The sequence below is a fragment of the Hibiscus syriacus genome, unplaced genomic scaffold (genome assembly GCF_006381635.1).
Source record: "Hibiscus syriacus cultivar Baekdansim isolate YM2019G1 unplaced genomic scaffold, ASM638163v2 tig00020944_pilon, whole genome shotgun sequence".
NCBI classification, from domain to species: Eukaryota; Viridiplantae; Streptophyta; class Magnoliopsida; order Malvales; family Malvaceae; genus Hibiscus; species Hibiscus syriacus.
The window spans coordinates 22,051-41,248 of record NW_024062503.1 but is presented as its reverse complement, the minus strand read 5'-3'; the positions used below and the strand labels follow the sequence as shown (position 1 = coordinate 41,248).

The following is a 19,198-nucleotide window of genomic DNA, read 5'->3' as shown; positions in this document are numbered from 1 at the left end:
ATAAAGATTTAGCCCATAACTTTATGGACTCAAGTCATTGGATAACTTTATCAAAAAACAATATTTATAGTCCAGTTCACGGGCTCCAACTTTATTTAATTATTTGAAGCAAGTGCTCCAAATTTACTAAGGGCAAACTACACTTTTAGTATCTGAGCTATTACTTTTGTTTCATTTTAATACATAAACTTTTTTTTTTCAAAACCATTCCTAACATTTAGTTTAGGTTTCAATTTGGTACCCCACCATTAAAAATTAACAAAACTACTAATGTGACATTTTTTTTTATCTTTTTCAATAATTATGTGATATTATTTTATGATAACACATCAACATCAACAACACCATCACCATTAAAATTTTTCACGACAAATACTAAAATAAAACCTAAACTAAATATTAAGTATGTTTTTATTAACAAAATAAAGTTTAAATATCAAAACATAATAAAAGTAATAAGTTACATGATGAATGTGTAATTTATGCATTTATTGATCATTGAAGGGATAGTTGTGGACCAGACCTCGTGCAACTTCAAAAGTTCGGGGGGAAAATGAAAATGCAAGAAAAATGTAAGTCGAAAATTATTTTTGAAAAATCTTTCATTTTTTCAATGAAGCACATAAATAGAGAATAAAAAATTACATCTTTCTACGTTTTTACCTTTATTTTTCTACCCTTCTAATTTTCTGTAGGCGTTTCACAAATACGCATTAGATTCTACAGCACAATCGTATCATTGTTTAAACTTAGAGCAGATGATTTGATTCGACGTATGTTTTTGTGCTTCAGGTTATGGATGTATTCAACAAAATATTAGAAATCTAGAGGTTTCAGTAGCTGCACTTGAAGTTGATTCAATGCTGACTATTAGAATTAGGCTCATACACAACGTCTGTAACTAGCATGTCCTTTATATAAAAGGAGCAAAAGCCAAACTTCGATCAACAATATGACAATAACATGTCCAACATCTTTCCTGTTCTAACATTACTATAGAAATGCAAACCTCCAAAGTCCAAACATAAGAAAACATTTAAAAGAAAATTGAACATACGTCGGCACTCGAACTCCAAGTTTGGTTAACAGACTACATATACACAGCAAAGCAGAAAATCGATTCTGCTCGGTTCATGCAAGCAATATGCTATAGAACATAACTACACACCGATTGTTGCAGAAGACGGCTATCGGATATAGCAAAATCGCAACTGATAATTTGAGAAAATAAAAATAAAGATAAAAGAGACAAAATTTACATGAAAAAACCCTAAATAATATAGGGTAAAAACCACGGGCAAATACAGAATAATTTCACTATGAGAATCTCGATCTATCAAGAATAAAACAATGATAATTATCTCTTGATAAAAACGAGAAAACAACTCTAAAAAAACTCTCTAAATTCTCTAGTATTGGAAGAAAGCTAGAATGCTTTGGGATGATTTTGAAGCTAAATGGGTTAGGGTATTTATAGTTGAAGCTTAAGGACTAATCTTAAAAATACCCTAAAGTACAACAATGACTAAATGTGAGATTGTACCTTTATCATTTTTTCAACAATTAACACTTCTTTTGACAATTCCACCATTCGGCAGAATTATATAATTATTTCCCCAACTTTCGGTGCAAGTTGGCACCGATTTTCAATAATCTCCCACTTGAAGATTTGATTGGAACAATCATATCTTCACACCATTCTTTCTACCTGGTACCTTTATTTTGCTTATGTCTCTGACAGGCCACAAGAGGATCAACACCAGGTAAATTTATCAGCGTTGATCGTCTTCTTCATGAAATTTTCTATGTTGTCTTTGCTATGGATCTTCTGCATATCTATCGTCCCTTCTTCTACCTTTTCACGAATGAAATGATATTGAACTCGTATGTGATTTGTCCTTGAATGAAATGTTGAATTCCTTACTAGATGCAAAGCGCTTTGACTGTCACAAAACATAGAGACATACTCTTGATTGTGCCCAAACTCCTCTAATAGAATCTTCAACCAAATTGCTTCTTTACTGGTTTGTATAGCTGCTACATATTCTGCCTCTGTTGTGGACGTAGCCACAACTGATTGCAATTTTGAAACCCAGCTTACAGCTCCACTAGCAACTTTGAAAACATATCCTGTAGCAGATTTGCTTTTATCCAAATCCCTTGCATAGTCAGAATCTACATACCCATTTATTAGTAAGTTTGATCATCCGTAACATAATGCAACATTTGAGGTTCCTTTGATGTATCTCAGTATCCTTTTTATTGTATTCCAATGCTCTTTGTCTGGATTCGCCATGTACCGACTAACCACTCCCACTGCTTGTGCAATGTCTGGTCTTGTGCATATCATAGTGAATATTAAACTTCCCATTACTGAGGCATACGGTACTCGAGACATCTTCATCCTCTCTTCTTCACTGCTATGACTCATACTGGTGGATAATTTGAAGTTAATAGGAAGAGGGATAGAAATTGGCTTACAATCTTGCATGTTGAATCGTGACAAGATCTTCTTCAAGTAATTATTTTGTGAAAGCCAAATCTTCCTATTACTTTTGTCTCGAAAAATTTGCATCCCTAGAATCTTGTTTGCTGATCCCAAGTCCTTCATTTCAAATTCCCTAGCCAATTGTGCCTTCAATTCTTCAATATGATCTTTGTTGGGTCCTGCAACCAACATGTCATCCACATACAACAACAATATAACAAAATCGTTATTACCAGACCTCTTGAAATAAGCACAAAGATGATATTTCTAGGCTTGCATCCCTCGACATTGCTACTATTCTTTCTAACAAGGTTCTGTTCATCCGCTCTGCCACTCCATTTTGTTGAGGAGTATTTGCCACTGTGAACTGTCTTTTGATGCCTTATTTTCTGCAAAAGTCATCAAATTCTTCACTTGTGTATTCTCATCCATTATCTGTTCTGAAACACTTGATCTTATTTCCATAATCCAGTTCCACCCGCGCTTTGAAGTTTTTGAAAGTTAAAAACACATCTGACCTCTTCTTAATAAAGTACACCCAATATCTCCTGGAGTAGTCATCAATACATGAGACAAAGTATTTTGCTCCACCTAAGTATGTAACTGGTGCTTGCCATACGTCAGAATGAACCAATTCTAGAACATTTTAGCCTCTAGAATTTGACGTGTTGAATTTCAACCGGTGATGCTTACTTGTTATTCAATGCTCACATAAAGTAAATGATACATTTGTTAAGTCTGGAAGTAGATTTTGCTCCACAAAGACTTTCATTACTTATTCTGACATGTGTCCAAGTTTCTGATGTCATAGCATTGCAGAATTTGAACTACATGAGGCAACAGAGGCTTCTGCTTCTAGCAAAATCTCTCCCTTCAGCATGTACAAGTTTGCAACTATCTTTTCGCCTTTCATCACCACAAGTGCTCCATGGAACACCTTCATGATTTCTTTTCGTGTTTCAATCTTGCTAGCATTAAAATCCAACAATCCATAGGATAATAAATTTTTCTTCAGGCCTTTCATGTACCGCACATTTCGAACAACTTTAATTGTTTCATCATACATCTTTAATTTGATGGTTACTACGCCAATGATCTCTAAGGCATGATCATTGCAGATTCATAATGATGGAACAATTATCTTCTTGAGATCATATGATATGTTGCTCCCGAATCAATGAGCTATATATCTGTAAATATTTTTCTGCATTCCATGGTGGTTGACACTTCACAACATAGAGCATCTCCATCATCTGAAGTGTTTGTAGTATTACCTTGTGGATTGAAGTTTTTATTTAGACTCCAACAATCATTCTTCAAGTGACATTTCTTTCCACAGTTGTAACACTTTAAATTCTTCTTGCTTCTCGACTTCGATCTACCATGTTTGTGACTGCTGCTTTGGCCACGTTCTTTTGATCTCCCTCTCATCGTTGTCAACGCTTCTGCTTGTTGCAGATTTGCTTGTCTGTCTTCCTTGTTCTTGCGCCAATTTTCTTCTTGTAGAACAACAGCTGCAACGTCATCGAATACTAAACTGGTGGCATTACTGTCTTTCAAGTTGATGATGAGATGATCATACGAATCTGGTATACTTTGAAGTAGAAGTTCAGCACGTTTTTGTTCTCTTATTTTACAGCTTAAGGATGTAAGCTGAGAAAATAAAGTGTTCAATGTATTTAAGTGCTCCGTCACTGAAGTAGATTCTGGCATACGGAGAGTTTACAATTTTCTCTTAAGGAAAATTTTATTGTGCAGCGATGTGGCCTCGTACAGTTTGGTGAGATGATCTCATATCTCCTTAATTGTCTTCTTTTTCTCGATGCTTGACAATACTTCATCTGCTAATGCTAGATGAAAGTTTGCCATAGTATTCCCGTCCATTTCGATCCATTTGTTGTCGTCTGAAAAATCTACCGGCCTTTCGTTGATAGCTGCTAGACAACTGTCTTTCCTCAGTATGACATTCATCTTTAATTTCCACAATGAGAAATTTCTCCCATTGAATTTTTCAATATCAAATTTCGTTACTATAACTTCTATTTCGGATAGCTCCGACTATTTCACTATCGTGAATAGTTCTCTGGATCCTTTAAAAAATGAGTAATACATTCTTACTTTCTTATGTTGGAGGATCCACCTTTTGGAGGATCCACCTTTTAGAGGCAAACACAAAGGCAAACACAAAGGCAATAAGCAGATATTATACACTCAAATTTGGCTCGGATACCAATTGTTGCGGAAGACGACTATCGGATAGAGCAAAATCGCAACTGATAATTTGAGAAAATAAAAATGAAGATAAAATAGACACAAAATTTACGTAGAAAACTATTAAATAATATAGGGTAAAAACCACGAACAACGGTAGAAGAATCTCACTATGAAAAAATAAGAATTACAACTTCTCTCGATCTACCAAGAAGAAAACAATGATAATTCTCTCTTGATAAAAAAGAGAAAACAACTCTCAAGAAACTCTCTAAATTCTCTAATATTGGAAGAAAGCTAGAATGTTTTGGGATGATTTTGAAGCTAAATGGGCTAGAATATTTATAGTTGAAGCTTAAGAATTAATCTTGAAAATACCCTAAAATACAATGACTAAATGTGAGATTGTACCTTTACCATTTTTCAACAATTAACACTTCTTTTGACAATTCCACCATTCAGTGGAATTATATAATTTCTTTCCTCAACTTTCGGTGCAAGTTGGCACCGATTTTCAACACCGATGTCAAAGGGTATTGACACATTATACAAGCAATATGTACGGTGATCACATGTCCATGTTATTGAATATTTCACCATCTTCCTCGTAACACAAGTTGTCTGCAACGAAACCATCAGCCACCAAGTTACTGCCAATAACAACATATGGTTATGAGGCCCCGAAGATAATCACCGAAGCTTGTAAATAGGTATAGATTATAAGGGACACAATTAGACATACCTTAAGCAGCAAAAGCTGAAACTCACTACACGCTTTGGTTTCCGATTGTAGAAGAAGAAACTGAAGGGCCTTCTGCAAACAGAAGTCCCCAACTATTGAATGATCAATTATGGCCCAATGACTTGACAAGTCATTGATATATTAATTAAACACACACACACTTACATAGCTCCTTTCTCTAGAAATGGATCTGCATTGGAATCTGGATTATAACTATAAATTTCGCACTCGGAGAGTTTAACAACCTGCATTACCCAGTTTTTTAAAATCACCACCTGCTGGGACTTGCATTTAGCAATATTGAAATTACACACACCTCATCTAGAGCCTTATAAATTGTTTCCAGGAGTGAACTGCCTCAACATGTCTCAACCCATTCCTGTCAATGATGTGAAACAAGAAACTTACATGCAATGCAAAGCGACTTATATATGGATACGACATCATAATTGAATGAATGCTAGAAATTGCTTGTCCCACATACTACAAACCACAATCAACACTAGCAGCATATCCTCCACATTCCTCTCTTCCACCCCAAATGACATGCACACACCACGCATTTGCACCAAGGGTCATGACTCATTAGTCTAACTCATTCATGAAGCAACTGATGGACAAATTCTAGACCAAAACCACGTGAGGCTATATTCATGACCAATATAAGAACCGCAAGAATGGAAGAAAGGTGAGTGCAACAATAATAACTGCAAGTTAAATCATTTGAGAAAATGCATATTCTCTCTCGCAATTTTGGCTTGTACACTTTTGAGATCCATGTCAGGTGGATAAATGAGTACTTATGCCAATACCTTTGAAGCTTCAAGCATGAAGGTATCAAAAATCTGTTTAAAGGTATCCCAGCTTTCTTTTGTGAAGAACTGGTGTGCTTTAACTGCACTGGAAACCACAAAGGCACATGCAATATCAAAATATAAGGGAAACATATCAAGACAGACATGAAGGTCAGTATAAAGCACTCAATGGCACAAAAATTTACTTGAATCATACAAACAAACCCATATAATCACAGGATTAGATTTGGGAAATGGAGAGAATTGAACTCTCAGCTCCTCCTAGAGAGACAGTAGGCTGAACTGTCCGTCAAAACCTTTAGACAACACTCCCAAAGCAAATAAAAGAAGATTATATAGTAGGTTGTCAAGTCGCCCAATAAGCTGACAGTGGCATTACCCATAATCCTCCTTTAAACACTCTTTGAACGAAAATGTACCGATGAAACATATACAGAGATACCTGAAGTCATAATCAGGATACATGTGATTGAGGGTGAGCACCAAATATATCAATGTCTTCCGGCTGAAATGCACATGACAGAAATCTGGTCAAATAATACAAATGAAAGCGAAAAGGAAACCATGTATAACTGCATAAAATATTTACAACTAGGGGTGTTTAATGAGTTGAACAGCTCATGAGCAGCTCGAACTCACTAGGTCAAAGCTCGATAAAAACTCAACTCGGGATGACTCAACTCGAATTCGAGCTCGACTCGAGACCTTAACGAGTTGATTCGAGCAAAGTCCAACTCAACTCGATAAGTTCGAGAGCAGCTCATTAATTTTTTTATATAATTTTTCAATAGTTATCTTAAAAAATTATTTCATTAAAAAAATACTAACTTACTAATAGATAATAGAAAAGATGATAAATTAAAAATCTATTAATTTTCTAATAAATAATAAAAAATACTAAATTATTAAATATTATTTTACTACACTAAAAAATAAACCATATTTATTATTTTAATGTATTTGTGGATTGTTACTTTGGAGTTTAGACTTCGAAATTGTTTCATATACTCTTTTGATAATATTTTTGGTTAAATTTATTAATTTATGTTTATATTAAGCTCTGTAAAGTATTAGCAGATTTTACCTATAATTACGAAAATAAGGTAAAATTTTCGGTGAGCTTAACGGGCATCGAGTTGAGCAACAAGTTTTTTTAATGAGCACGAGTCGAGGAAAAATTTAACGAGCTTAACGAGTCGAGCAACAATTTTTTTTAACGAGCACGAGTCCAGCACTGTCCAACTCGCGATCGAATAGCTCGATAAGCACCCCTATTTACAACCTTGATCTGCTCAATAGGAATTCAACAGGTGAGCGGGAGTCTGTATCCGAGGATTTCCCAAGATAGTCAAGGATCTGACGTGAAACAAACATCAGAAATCCTCAATCTCAACAATAATAAAATTCTAAAGAAATAGGAACCAATCACATGATATTTTGTATGTTCTCAAAACCTCGTTCTCAAAACTGAGTCTCTTTTATCCGTTCCAGTGTGTTTGCCTAGAAGCATAGGGGGAAACGGAGATTGAATCAAATACTCCAAAAAAAGGGACAACTTATGTAGGTGAACTTACAAGAGTATGCTTCAAGGCTTCCTTTGATGGTACTCTCACCGAGGTTTAAATCATTCAAGAAACCATTTATTCTAGAAAATAAGATACAAATTAAGTCAGACTTCAAATCAAAAGGCAGAAAGTGACAAAGATCATGAATCTAGGAACTAAGAGGGGGGAGGAAAATCTGTTACACTTCCGTTTTTAATAAGAAAGAATTACCGGTTGAGCGGAGTGTATTCCAAGAACTTCATACTGAATACGTTCAGATGAAATATTGGATCTTGCAGTCAAGGATGTCAAAACTGGACTGCACATGAAGAAAAGAAAGGATTTATACAAAGAATAGAAATTACTACAAGAACAGCGAAAACAAAACATCACTAATATGATGCAATCAGATTGAACTAGAACACACACGTCATTGGTATTAGGGGTGTAAACGAGCCGAGTCGAGCTCGAGTATTGCTGAGCTCAACTCGACTCGAAAACTCTGAAATGGAGCTCGACTCGACTCGAAAACTCGCAAGTTTAAAATTTTCAAGCTCGACTCGAACTCGAAATCTTGAACTGAAGCTCGTGAGCAGCTCGAAAAGGCTCGAAATGAAAAAAAAAATTCTTAAACTTAACTCGATTAAAGACTCAAACTCGAACATGAACCTTAAATACATGAAATCTTATTGTATTTTAAAAAAAATCAATACATAAATATTAATATTATTATTAATTTATTTTTTTAAAATAAAATCTCAATATATTATATTTTCGAGCTGCTCACGAGCTTTTCGAGTTGAATATCGAGTAGCTCGTTTCAGCTCGTTAAGAACTCGAGTCGAGCTCGAGCTCGAGTCGAGTCCATTCGATCCGAGTATTTATCGAGCCTTGATCGAGTCGATCTCGAATAGCTCGCGATCTGTCTCGTCTCATTTACAACTGGTATAGACCTCAATACTGTTCATCATAGAGGAATTGGGGGCTTTGGATACAAAATATGTACCGAATTTTGCTACTGCACATTCTAATTCAATAAATAAAAATTAACAGTATTAGAATATTTCACGGAACGATTTATTAATGTAATTGACACAGTTTAGTTGACTTTCCTCAGCTTTAACCCAAAAATCATATCTAGAACAAGCCACAATTAAATCCCAAATTTCACATGAATTGGATCAAAAGAACTTAGAAATGTAAAATCTAGGTTACAAAAAAATAACAGAATTTCGTAATCAAATCAGAACAACAAAAAGGGGGAAATTACACTTCGATTTCGGAGGAGACAGGGAAAGCTTGCCGGCGGGTACTAACGATCAAGCCTCGGGAAAATCAGAAATACAGGGAAAAGTCCAAAATTCAAAATGAAAATAATATAAGAAAGAAAGGTAGAATGACTTTTGTACCCTTTAACTTTATCAGTTTTGTTATTTGGTTTCTCTCTTTATAAATCTAAAGTGAATACAAGATAGTATATATTCATTCATTGAAAAATTATCAACTATTTAACAATAAACGTTAAAATTTATATATAGGCCGATGCTCGAATCTGAAATTTCAAACTCAAAGGACAACGTTAATCTCTTAATCATTTACATTGTTTGATTAGTGTTTGTTTTTATTTTTAAATATTAAAAATAATAAAAAATTGAGAATAACAATATAATAAAAAATAAATTATTTGAAATATTAAAAATTATTTGAAAATATAAAAGTTAAAGTTTAAAGTTTTGAATTAAAGTAATTCTGAATTCGGATTAAAATTGACAAAACGTACAATACCTCCAATGAAACATCGAAGGCATACATACGAGACGACAAAGTTCGTTGATAAAGAAAACTATATATATATATATACCTTACCCATTTAAAATAAATTTTAAAAAATAATAAAATGTAACACAAATCAATTTAATTCAGTGGTTAAAGGAATCGTTGTTGTTCCTAGAGTTCAAGAGTTTGAGCACCAGCAATTGCAGTAGGATGATTGAACGTTTATTATTAAAATAGTTGAAAATATTTAGAAATATCACCTTATAATCACCTTAGCTTAATAAAAAATGATATAATGTAACATTGTCAAGGGTATCCAAATATGTTATGCGCGTTTTCTTTGGGCTTAAAACAAAAATTATATAAAATTTAACCTAAACTGATTAAAATTAATTTAGGCTTAAGGACACAGATGTTCCTGTAATAAACAAAATTTATCAATTTCGCCCCTAAAGTATTTTCGCATCAATTTTTATTCTCAAAGTTGTTTAATTGCATCAATTTGTACCTTTGACCGTTTTGACAAACAGAACCGTTAGTTTATGCTTACGTGGACGCCGACTATTTCCACGTCAAATAATTTTGCTGACGTGTTAACCTGATGAGGTGGCAATAACAAAAAAAATATTTTGTTAAGTAAACAATTACACGGTATGGGTCTTAAAGATGGAAGTTTTACCAAAACAAATTCAGGGGGTCGTGGTTGCCATCGACATTGACGATGGAGGAGAGAAGAGCAAGCAAACAGACAGACAACAAGGAAGACATCAGGAGATACACCGATCGTAAAATAAATTGAATTGTTGTTTAGATGAATAGAAAATAAATTGAACATAAAAAGGATGCCATCAAATTCTCGGCAACCAAACCTAAAAAAAGAAATAAAAAAAAGGGGGGGACTTCTGCAACGGGCTATGCCACCCAAACCAACTAAGGGAAGTCGCATCCGTCCCATCGCAAGCACCTACAACGTCATGATCACATTGGTTTACCCTTTTTTCTTTGGTAGTTCAACGGACGGTCGCCCCTCCAACAAGAAAAGGTATAAATATAGAAACTTCTCTGCCATTTGAATGAAAGACCGAGGAGACCATCGAAAGGTCCTTGATTTCCTTTTTCCCTTTAAAGCAAATAAATTGAATTGCTCTGCTTGTTCTAAATCCATGGAGGCCGAGAAATCTTGGTTTCCTACAATCCCTGCTTTACTCCCCATTTTCCCTATCAAGATTTATGTAAAACCGAATATTTTTTGTTGATAGATGGTTGGGATTCAAACGGGTTTACCATTGCCGTTAAAATGAGAGATTGTAGCGCAGTTAACAGAATATAAATTAAATTGCTCTGCTGTTTCAAAACAGGTTTTGTCCATCCTGTGAATTTTTTCATACCCCCACTTTCCATGCAGAAATATGTGAATCCAGTAATTGGTGTAATCTTCTACCATGAAATATACCTTCAACTGCATTACAATCTCCCATTTTGACGGCAATGGTAAACCTGTTCGAATCCCAACCATCTATCAACGAAACAAGCTAGTATAAATGAGATCATATCGTGGGTTCCTTCTTTCCAGCGTCGACACCATAAGACGGTTAGTGACGACGAATGGAAGTGTTTTACTTCAAAGGAGCCGAGAAGTTTTTTTTAAGATCTACAGCAAACAAGCGATTTGGGAAAAAATGGACTTCAGATGCATGATAAGAAAGTCGAAGTGAGCTAATTGATGAAGTTTGATCTTGACCGGCCACTGACAATGACAAGCGATACGGTAGTCACCGGTGATCGATCGGTGAAGCCAATGGAGCAACCATGCCTGAGTGAAGAGAACGGGTAGAAGGGGAAAGAAATAAAGTGAAAAAAATATTAAAATGATGATACATATTTAGTTCCAAAACTACGTAGTTTAAGGATGGTAGAAGAAAGAAAAGGAAAAATCACAAGTTCAGTCCTCTAAAAAAAGAACAAAAATACAATTTCAATCCTCTGACATGGAAATAAATGACGTCCACACAAGAATAAACTAACGATTATATTAGTCAAAATGGTCAAAGATACAAATTGATGTAATTAAACAACTTCAAGAGTAAAATTAATACGAAAATATGATAAAAACGATATTGATACTACAAGGACATCTCTCACCCTTGAGCCATTATTTAAATTATGTTGCAATAGGATTTTCATCTTAAAAAGATGATTACGAAATTTTCTTAAATAATTATAAAATAGTTACAAAATTTATCAAACTATTATAAAACAAATTTTAAATTATTAAAACTCATCAGTACTTTACAATGTCCAATGATCATTACAGCTGTTCATAGCTTCCGTAATCAACAGATCATTTCAGCCTAACTTAATAATCATTTATATAATTTACCCTAAAATTTAACCGAGTATGTTGTCATTCCTCAAGCTTAACATAAAACCATATTCAAGTTTTTTGTTATCATATATCCAAAGAAGGAACAACAAATGCCAGGGATTCAAACAGCGAACAGTAACAGTCACTAAATCACCAAATAACGCTGCCAAACAATGTCTGAGATAAAAGAGAATGTTATTTTCCCTAGAAGATCCAGATTCGAATAACTTTTAGACAAAGCAAGATAACATCAGTTTTCCTGCTTCATGGCACACAGCTCAATCTTTACCAGAGATTCCATGAGAAAAAAGCACAATATGAATGCATTGCTGCCAGTCCTGAATTTCAACATCTTCATTTTCCTAAAACCGATCCAACAACCATAGGCTCGGATGTGCACAACAGCATAGCCATGCAAGCACAAACGGGCAAACATGTGATACTGCTTAACGGCAGACAAAAAAATATAGGATTTGCAGGCAAACTTAAGCAAAGAAATGCCCTAAAAGACTATTATAAATCCCATATGCTGCATGGATCAAATGAGAAGACTACGATTATAGCATCGAACATGCCATAATCATGCAAGGACAGCAAAACCGCAATCCAACTCATCTATCATAGTGCAGTCATATTAAGGTAATACACATCCTATGATAAACCATGAACTATAATGGCATAACGACATTACCATTTCAGCATACACACATGGAACAAGGTGAGAGCATGGAGAAGTGAGGGATTTACTAACTCAAAAGTGCAACCAATTAAGATACACCATTTGCTCTGATTAAGTTATGGCAAATAAAACATTAGACTTTTTCGTATCACTCTGGACAACCCTATGGACCAATCAAATTAATAAAATGGAATCTAAAATACCACCTCAATTAGCAGACTGGTCTTTACCCGTTGCTGTAGTAGGCCTGAAACAACCAATTTTGCACAATCCAACGGATCTCATAATCTCCCCAAAGCTGCAGCATTCAATCACAACAGCCAATAAAACCACTTTCTCATAAGACTCATGGCATTATAACTCAAAAGAAAGGCAAAGAAATTGTGAGCATGAATTCAAACTAACCGATCAATACTGTTCCTCGCTTTCTCAGGTTGGTCTGAGCTTCCATTACATAATTTGTCAGGTCGATCTACACTCTTTCTTGATTTTTCTCTTCTCTCGGTGCTGGTTCTTGCTTTTTCTTGACGGTCAGTGCTTAACTTTGGCATTTCTCTTTGGTCAGTACTGGCCCTAGTCTTTTCCCTCTGATCTGTGCTTGGTCTGGATGTCTCCCTGAAATCTGTGCTGTTACGAGGTTTCTCTGGTTGACCAGGAAGTGAGGCAGACCCATTTCTAAGATGAGATTTCTCGATGGCTGAAATGAATTTTTTGAGATGCTTGATGTATTGTGGATATAGTTCCAAGTCACAATGATTCCCTCCTTTAACCCATAAAGGTTCATATTTCTCTTTACAAAGTTCCCAAAGCTGCTTACCATGGGAACAATCGACAACATCATCAGCCGTTCCCTGGAATACACCAAAAACAGGTGAATAATGCTAGCTTAACAAGAACATTTGAAGTAACGAAACATTCCGAATTACAAGTTCCAATAGCATGTGCGGCAACATACATCAATCATTTCAAGAGTGTCAATGAAAACTGCAACTCCCAAACTTTTGGAGTTTCTAGTCACTAACAAGATATTTGAACACTCATGAAAAATTGTGTACATAAAAGAACCTGCCTAATTCTCTGATCATATTATTTACAAATCACAAACATCACAATCCATGTGTCTGGTAATTCAAGATAGATTAAGTGTCAAAAAGTTCAGCAAAATGGAGGATGAACATCATTTTCAATATTGGATCAAGCAATTGGAGTATCATAGAGTCAAGCAAATGGTATATAAAGGCCCACAAAAATGGTAAATTTAAAGGAATTCTTGAATATATTTATATGTAAAGCATCCTAAACAGTAGGAAACAGGAGGAATTGCAGAATGTATTTTACAAACTGCCAGTCTATTATAAGAACACAGTTTTGGAACTTATAATAGACGGTTCAGAAATATGTCAAAATGAGAACAAATAAGGGGGCAATTCAAAAAGCATTTTTCGAACTGCCAGTCTAGTATAGGCTCCAACAGTGTAGTTTACAGATTATTCACCAATGTAAGATGCCAAAATGAAATTAAACCTGTGAAAAAGGCAAAAAACGAATGGGAGAGAAGCTCTTAGATAAAAGATTCTCGAATCTTATTTTTTTTATAAGAAAGGGAGGCCTCGTTAAAACCCCCCCTTCATAACTGTCAAAATACAAAAGTATCTCGACGGACATTTGAAGGAGGAAAAGAGTACTTCAGAATTTTATTACCAAACAGACAGTACAATAAGTCCTACACAAATATAATCACCCTTAACCAGAAAAACCACCTCCTAGAAAACTAGTAAACAAAACACAACCTTATCCAATTCCTAACTCAGCTAGTTCATCCGCCTCACAATTCACAACTCTCTTTACATGCCTAACGATAACATTCCTATCTACTACAATAGACACTATTTCCTTCACTATCGAATTAAATAAAGCAAAACAAGAACCCGGATTCTTAATCCATTCTAAGGCTTTGATGCAACCGCTTTCCAAAATAACCCGGATTCTTAATCCATTCTCGAATCTTATCATTTGCAACAGATCTCATTTTCCATAAACACTAGAATCTTCTTCAAATTCCAGAGAAATTCAACAACACTATTTATCATTGTCATTTCTTTTTCTTTTTCTTCCTCGGATCAGTGGATCTCCCTATTTCACTCTCCAACTCAAGATACCCATTCCATTTTCCATTTTATCTATTAATTATATGTGTTTCCTCAAATATCAATCAGGTTCGTTAAATTTTCATCAGATCTGTTTAATTTTTTAAAAAAATGTTGTAGAATGTATATTTTGGGGTGATTTCTAAATTTATAAATCAATTATTCAAACAAGCAAATATCAACTATAGCATTTCAAGGACCTGTTCCTATTGCCACATCCAAAAACACCATAACTACAGTGTCCATATGGTCTGTTCTTAATTTTTGATAAGGCTTCAAATTTTAAGTGTAGTGTTTGCATGGTTGTAACCGATAAGGGAAAACACAACTCACAAGAAGAATATAAGCTCCTATGCAATTGTTCGTTAGAATGGAACTGCATTATCAAACGCATAAAATATAGGAACTAGGAATACGCAAAAGCTACAAGGGAAAATAAAGAAATAGGACAGATATCTTAAAAAGGAAATGTATGCGATGCAGCCAACCACTCTGTTTTTCTCTTTATTTCAATTTGAACAATGAATCACCTGTACCTGACTGAACCCTACCATAGTGCACAAACTTTGACAAATATCCAACAACCAGGAAAAGTAAATATTACAAACAAATCAAGGTAATACTCACATGGATTACCAGAACAGGACAGTTGACCAATGGTATCTTGTCAATATTCTGCATCATGAACAGGGAAAGAAACATCAAGAAAGTATACTTAAAACCAGGTAGGTGACGACAGATTAAGACATTAAGCTATATAATCGTGCATCTAAAGTTGTCAAAACCTTATATATGTCAAAACCAGTAAGTTCGCTTCGCTGGATAAATTACTCTCAGACCAGACAATATTGGGCTGTGAAGAACCACAGCCCTAAGTTTAGGCAACCGAGTTGCGAGATCTAGAGTAGGCCCGCTCCCAACTGATTGACCATATAAGATAACATCTTCCTCCTTCACTCCATATTTCTCCCCAAGGCATCTATATACAGCTTCTATGTCGGCATAGGTGTTCTGCTCAGTTGGCTGTCAGGAATTGGAAAATGAGAAAAGGATAAACAAAAATGTTTTATTATTAGGGTCGTAATAATTTACGATGTCTGGAACTAAGCCAAACCAAACAAGTGCAGTGCTTTATATAAAGCATTGCGTCTTTTCTGAATAATCCAAGGAATTATGCTTTGTTTTTGAGATCATTAACTTGAGAGCAGGGTTTTAAATCAAAGTCCGAAAACGTGATAGCACCCGCGAAATAGCGGTTTCGCCGCCGTCCGAGTTACCCGCTACACCCGCAATAGCGCCCGCGAAAGCCACAATCACGGTAAACCCAAAATGACCGAAAACGTGACCGCGGTTTGAAACCCTGCTTGAGAGTACGAATTTGAACTCATTTTTTGTTGTGAAAATTGTGTGATGTAAACATTATTATGTGTAAATAAGCAAAGATTTAGCTATACCAGTAAGCATAAGATGGTATGAGATTCACCTTTCCATGAACAAAACCTTAAAAACAGCTAAAATAACATAAATTCTTAGGCCTTACAAAGTTCCCATTTTCTGACATCTAGAATATCATAAAAGAAATCACCAAAAGAAAATTAAAGACTTTCTCAATTATTATCCCTACAGAATGAAAGATCCAACCTGCAAAAACTTCTTCCTTCACCCACTCTCCCCACCAACCAAACAGATCATTATGTGTAATTAAAAAACAAAAATCAATATGTACCCATACCTTCCCACTTGACTGCCCATACCCAGAATAATCATAACTGCAAAAAAGGAGAAATTTTGATTAAAAAGGGAAAGGAGAGATTACCCATAAATTTTAAATCTCGCATTTAGCAGTTTTAACTTACCCCAGTAAGTTAACTCTGAGGTGTAAAACTGAGTTCACAGAAAAGATCATACATTTGACCCAGATCAGCTGCATTCCCGTGTGAGTAAAGAACAGTCAACGCAGCTCCAGGGTTCTTAATATATACCGCCACCACCTCATTCCCTCTCTTGGTTCCCACCTTTAACACATCGACGTTCTCCCTTGCCAGCACCCCACTCATTACCAGCTTCCCTCCACTCTCCACCACCGTATACGACGGCGGATTCGGTGGGAAAAATGCAAACTTCGCCGCCATCGTTGATGTCACAACTCCCATTATTGAAAAGAACAAAAAAACAGCTCTTTATTTTGAGTTGCAAAGCATGAACATTTTTGGGAGGAAACAAAAATAAGAAAAATAGTAGTGGGTTCTATCTGTTCCTTGTTGGTGATAGAGAAAACGATGGATTTGTTTCTCACAAAAACGAAAACTTTCTTCAGCCAACCAAAAGGAGTAGAAAATACTGATGGGTTCCCTTTGCTTTTGTTTGAAATCGTGTTAGAAGTTAGAGAGAGACAGATTTGGAAGTTGGTGGGAGTGTTTGGGGGGAGAGAAAATCTGGAGTAGTTTTTTTAGGGTTAGAGGAGTAACCTCCGGCGAGAAAGTGGCGTATGGGAAATGATTAAAGAGGGAAGGGGACGGACCGAAATATGGTGACCGATTGGTTGCAGAGTGACACGTGTCCTCGTAACGACAATACAAAATAGTTGCGTGGGGTGGGGTGGGGTGGGGTGGGGAGGGGAGATCAGATCACCGTAGTTTTGCTTTGGAATTTTGTTTTGGATTTGTCTTATTTTTTTGAAACTTTCCGAGTGTTGTACGATCGAATAGAATACCATGTATTCTTTCTCATTTATGAGATCATATTTAATGTGTTATTGGTGTATAATTAATACATGAAAATATTATTAATGATTTTCACCCTCAAGAAAATAATATTTAAATTTTTTTAAAAATTAAAATTACAATAATAGAGGTTATGGTGTACTGATCTTGTTTTGATACCGAATTTTAATATCATATGATGAATTTATTTGAATTTCGTGTACATACACAGAAAAAGGTTAATCCTGATAATATTTTTTAACAAATTTTAAATAAAATATACATAAAAGACTAAAAGTGAAGTATGTAATATATACATATGTGTGTGTGTGTACGAATGGTAAATCTCAAAGATCAATTTTCTTTTTCTTTTTACTAATAAAATCTTTAAACTAGGGAAAAAATTGATTTAATTTAAAAAGCTAATTAGATAAATAAAAATCGATAAAATAAAATAATATTTTAATTTATCTATGTCTTTTAAAAAATAAAATAAGTGATACATATAATTTTAAATTGCCTAGAATTGTAATTAAATGTCTTAGAATGAATTTGATTACAATTAATTAATAAAAATATTAAAAATTATAATTATTAAAAGACATTGTATTGGATATGGGTTCAGGGGAGGAAACCCAGGACCCATCTAAAGGACTTGGCCGTTTCCTCTGCTGCAAAGCATGAACCACTTGACCTGCATCATTTAATCATTCCTCTATTCTACTCTATGCATACGTACTATGTTGTGAGCTTGTGTTTTAGTAAATTTTGATTAACAATTCATATGTAAGGCTTTTTTCTATTTTTAAACCTTTGTTCGATTGTTAAACATGAGAGTATTTCTATTCAAAGTTATCTGTTATGTTTATTATATTTGCATCGTTAAGTGAATATAGATATTTGTTGAATGGATTAAACAGCAGTCGATATGTCCGAGTGATTAAGGAGACAGACTCCAAATCTGTTGGGCATTGCCTGCGCAGGTTCAAATCCTGCTGTCGAGATATTTTTTATTTTCCCCACCCTCTCTCTCCCTCTCTCTCTCTTCTTTCTTCCCCATAAAGGGCAAAGAAATTGCAGTTTTAGCTTCACTTCCAAATTCCAATGCCAAATGTCTAAAGTCAAAACCAATGTCCGAGTGGTTAATTACTGATTCATGCAGTTTTGGGCAACCATGATTACAGGGTTGACGCATAAGCTCAACTACTTCATTTTCTCAAACAAATTGAGGCTTGTTTAAGATCGATCATCCTCAATTAGAGACGGCAAACTGGTCATTCAGATCGAGTTTGAGTTGAGTCATTTCAGGTTGAGTAATTTCGGGTCTATATTAAATTTGGTTTAATTTTGTTCGAATCGGATTATATATGGTTCAGATCTAGTTTGGGTGTACGGTGAATCGGATCAGGTCAGGTGATTATTAGATCAGTTGTTTTTCGGTTCGGATCAATATTAGATTAGTTGATTTTTGGATCGGGTCGGGTCATACTGGATCAATTGATTTTTGGGTTTGGTCAATATCGAGTCGATTGATTTTCGATTTAGGTCAACCTTTAGATCATGTCAATTCGAGTTTAATTGGTTATGAGTCCAACCAAAATCAAATATATATATATAATAATTGATATATACTTGTAAAAATATGTTTTCTTATTTGTTAATTTTATCATTTAGGTTTAATTTCAATTCTTAATCGTTCAATATTTTGAATTAAACCATCATTTAAAGA

General features: G+C 34.8%; 2 long non-coding RNA genes, 1 other non-coding gene and 1 pseudogene across 4 annotated transcripts; 1 reads left to right on the top strand and 3 right to left on the bottom strand.

The window, feature by feature from the left end:
* Positions 1 to 5,313: 5,313 nt before the first annotated feature.
* On the bottom strand, positions 5,314 to 6,724 carry LOC120209932. 2 transcript variants are annotated; one of them, XR_005524458.1, is made up of 5 exons: positions 6,699 to 6,724; positions 6,254 to 6,341; positions 5,758 to 5,820; positions 5,607 to 5,686; positions 5,314 to 5,349 (listed from the first exon to the last, which is right to left on the bottom strand). It is a non-coding gene; the product is annotated as an uncharacterized LOC120209932 (long non-coding RNA). The 2 variants fall into 2 exon arrangements; XR_005524457.1 differs by lacking the exon at positions 6,699 to 6,724 and having other exon boundaries at positions 6,254 to 6,433.
* Positions 6,725 to 7,714: 990 nt separating this feature from the next.
* LOC120209933 lies at positions 7,715 to 8,119 on the bottom strand. Its single transcript, XR_005524459.1, has 3 exons — positions 8,032 to 8,119; positions 7,831 to 7,901; positions 7,715 to 7,756 (listed from the first exon to the last, which is right to left on the bottom strand). It is a non-coding gene; the product is annotated as an uncharacterized LOC120209933 (long non-coding RNA).
* A 4,549-nt stretch (positions 8,120 to 12,668) lies between these two features.
* LOC120209937 lies at positions 12,669 to 17,238 on the bottom strand (annotated as a pseudogene).
* Positions 17,239 to 18,391: 1,153 nt separating this feature from the next.
* On the top strand, positions 18,392 to 18,473 carry TRNAW-CCA. The gene has a single exon. It is a non-coding gene; the product is annotated as a tRNA-Trp (tRNA).
* The last annotated feature ends 725 nt before the right edge of the window (positions 18,474 to 19,198 follow it).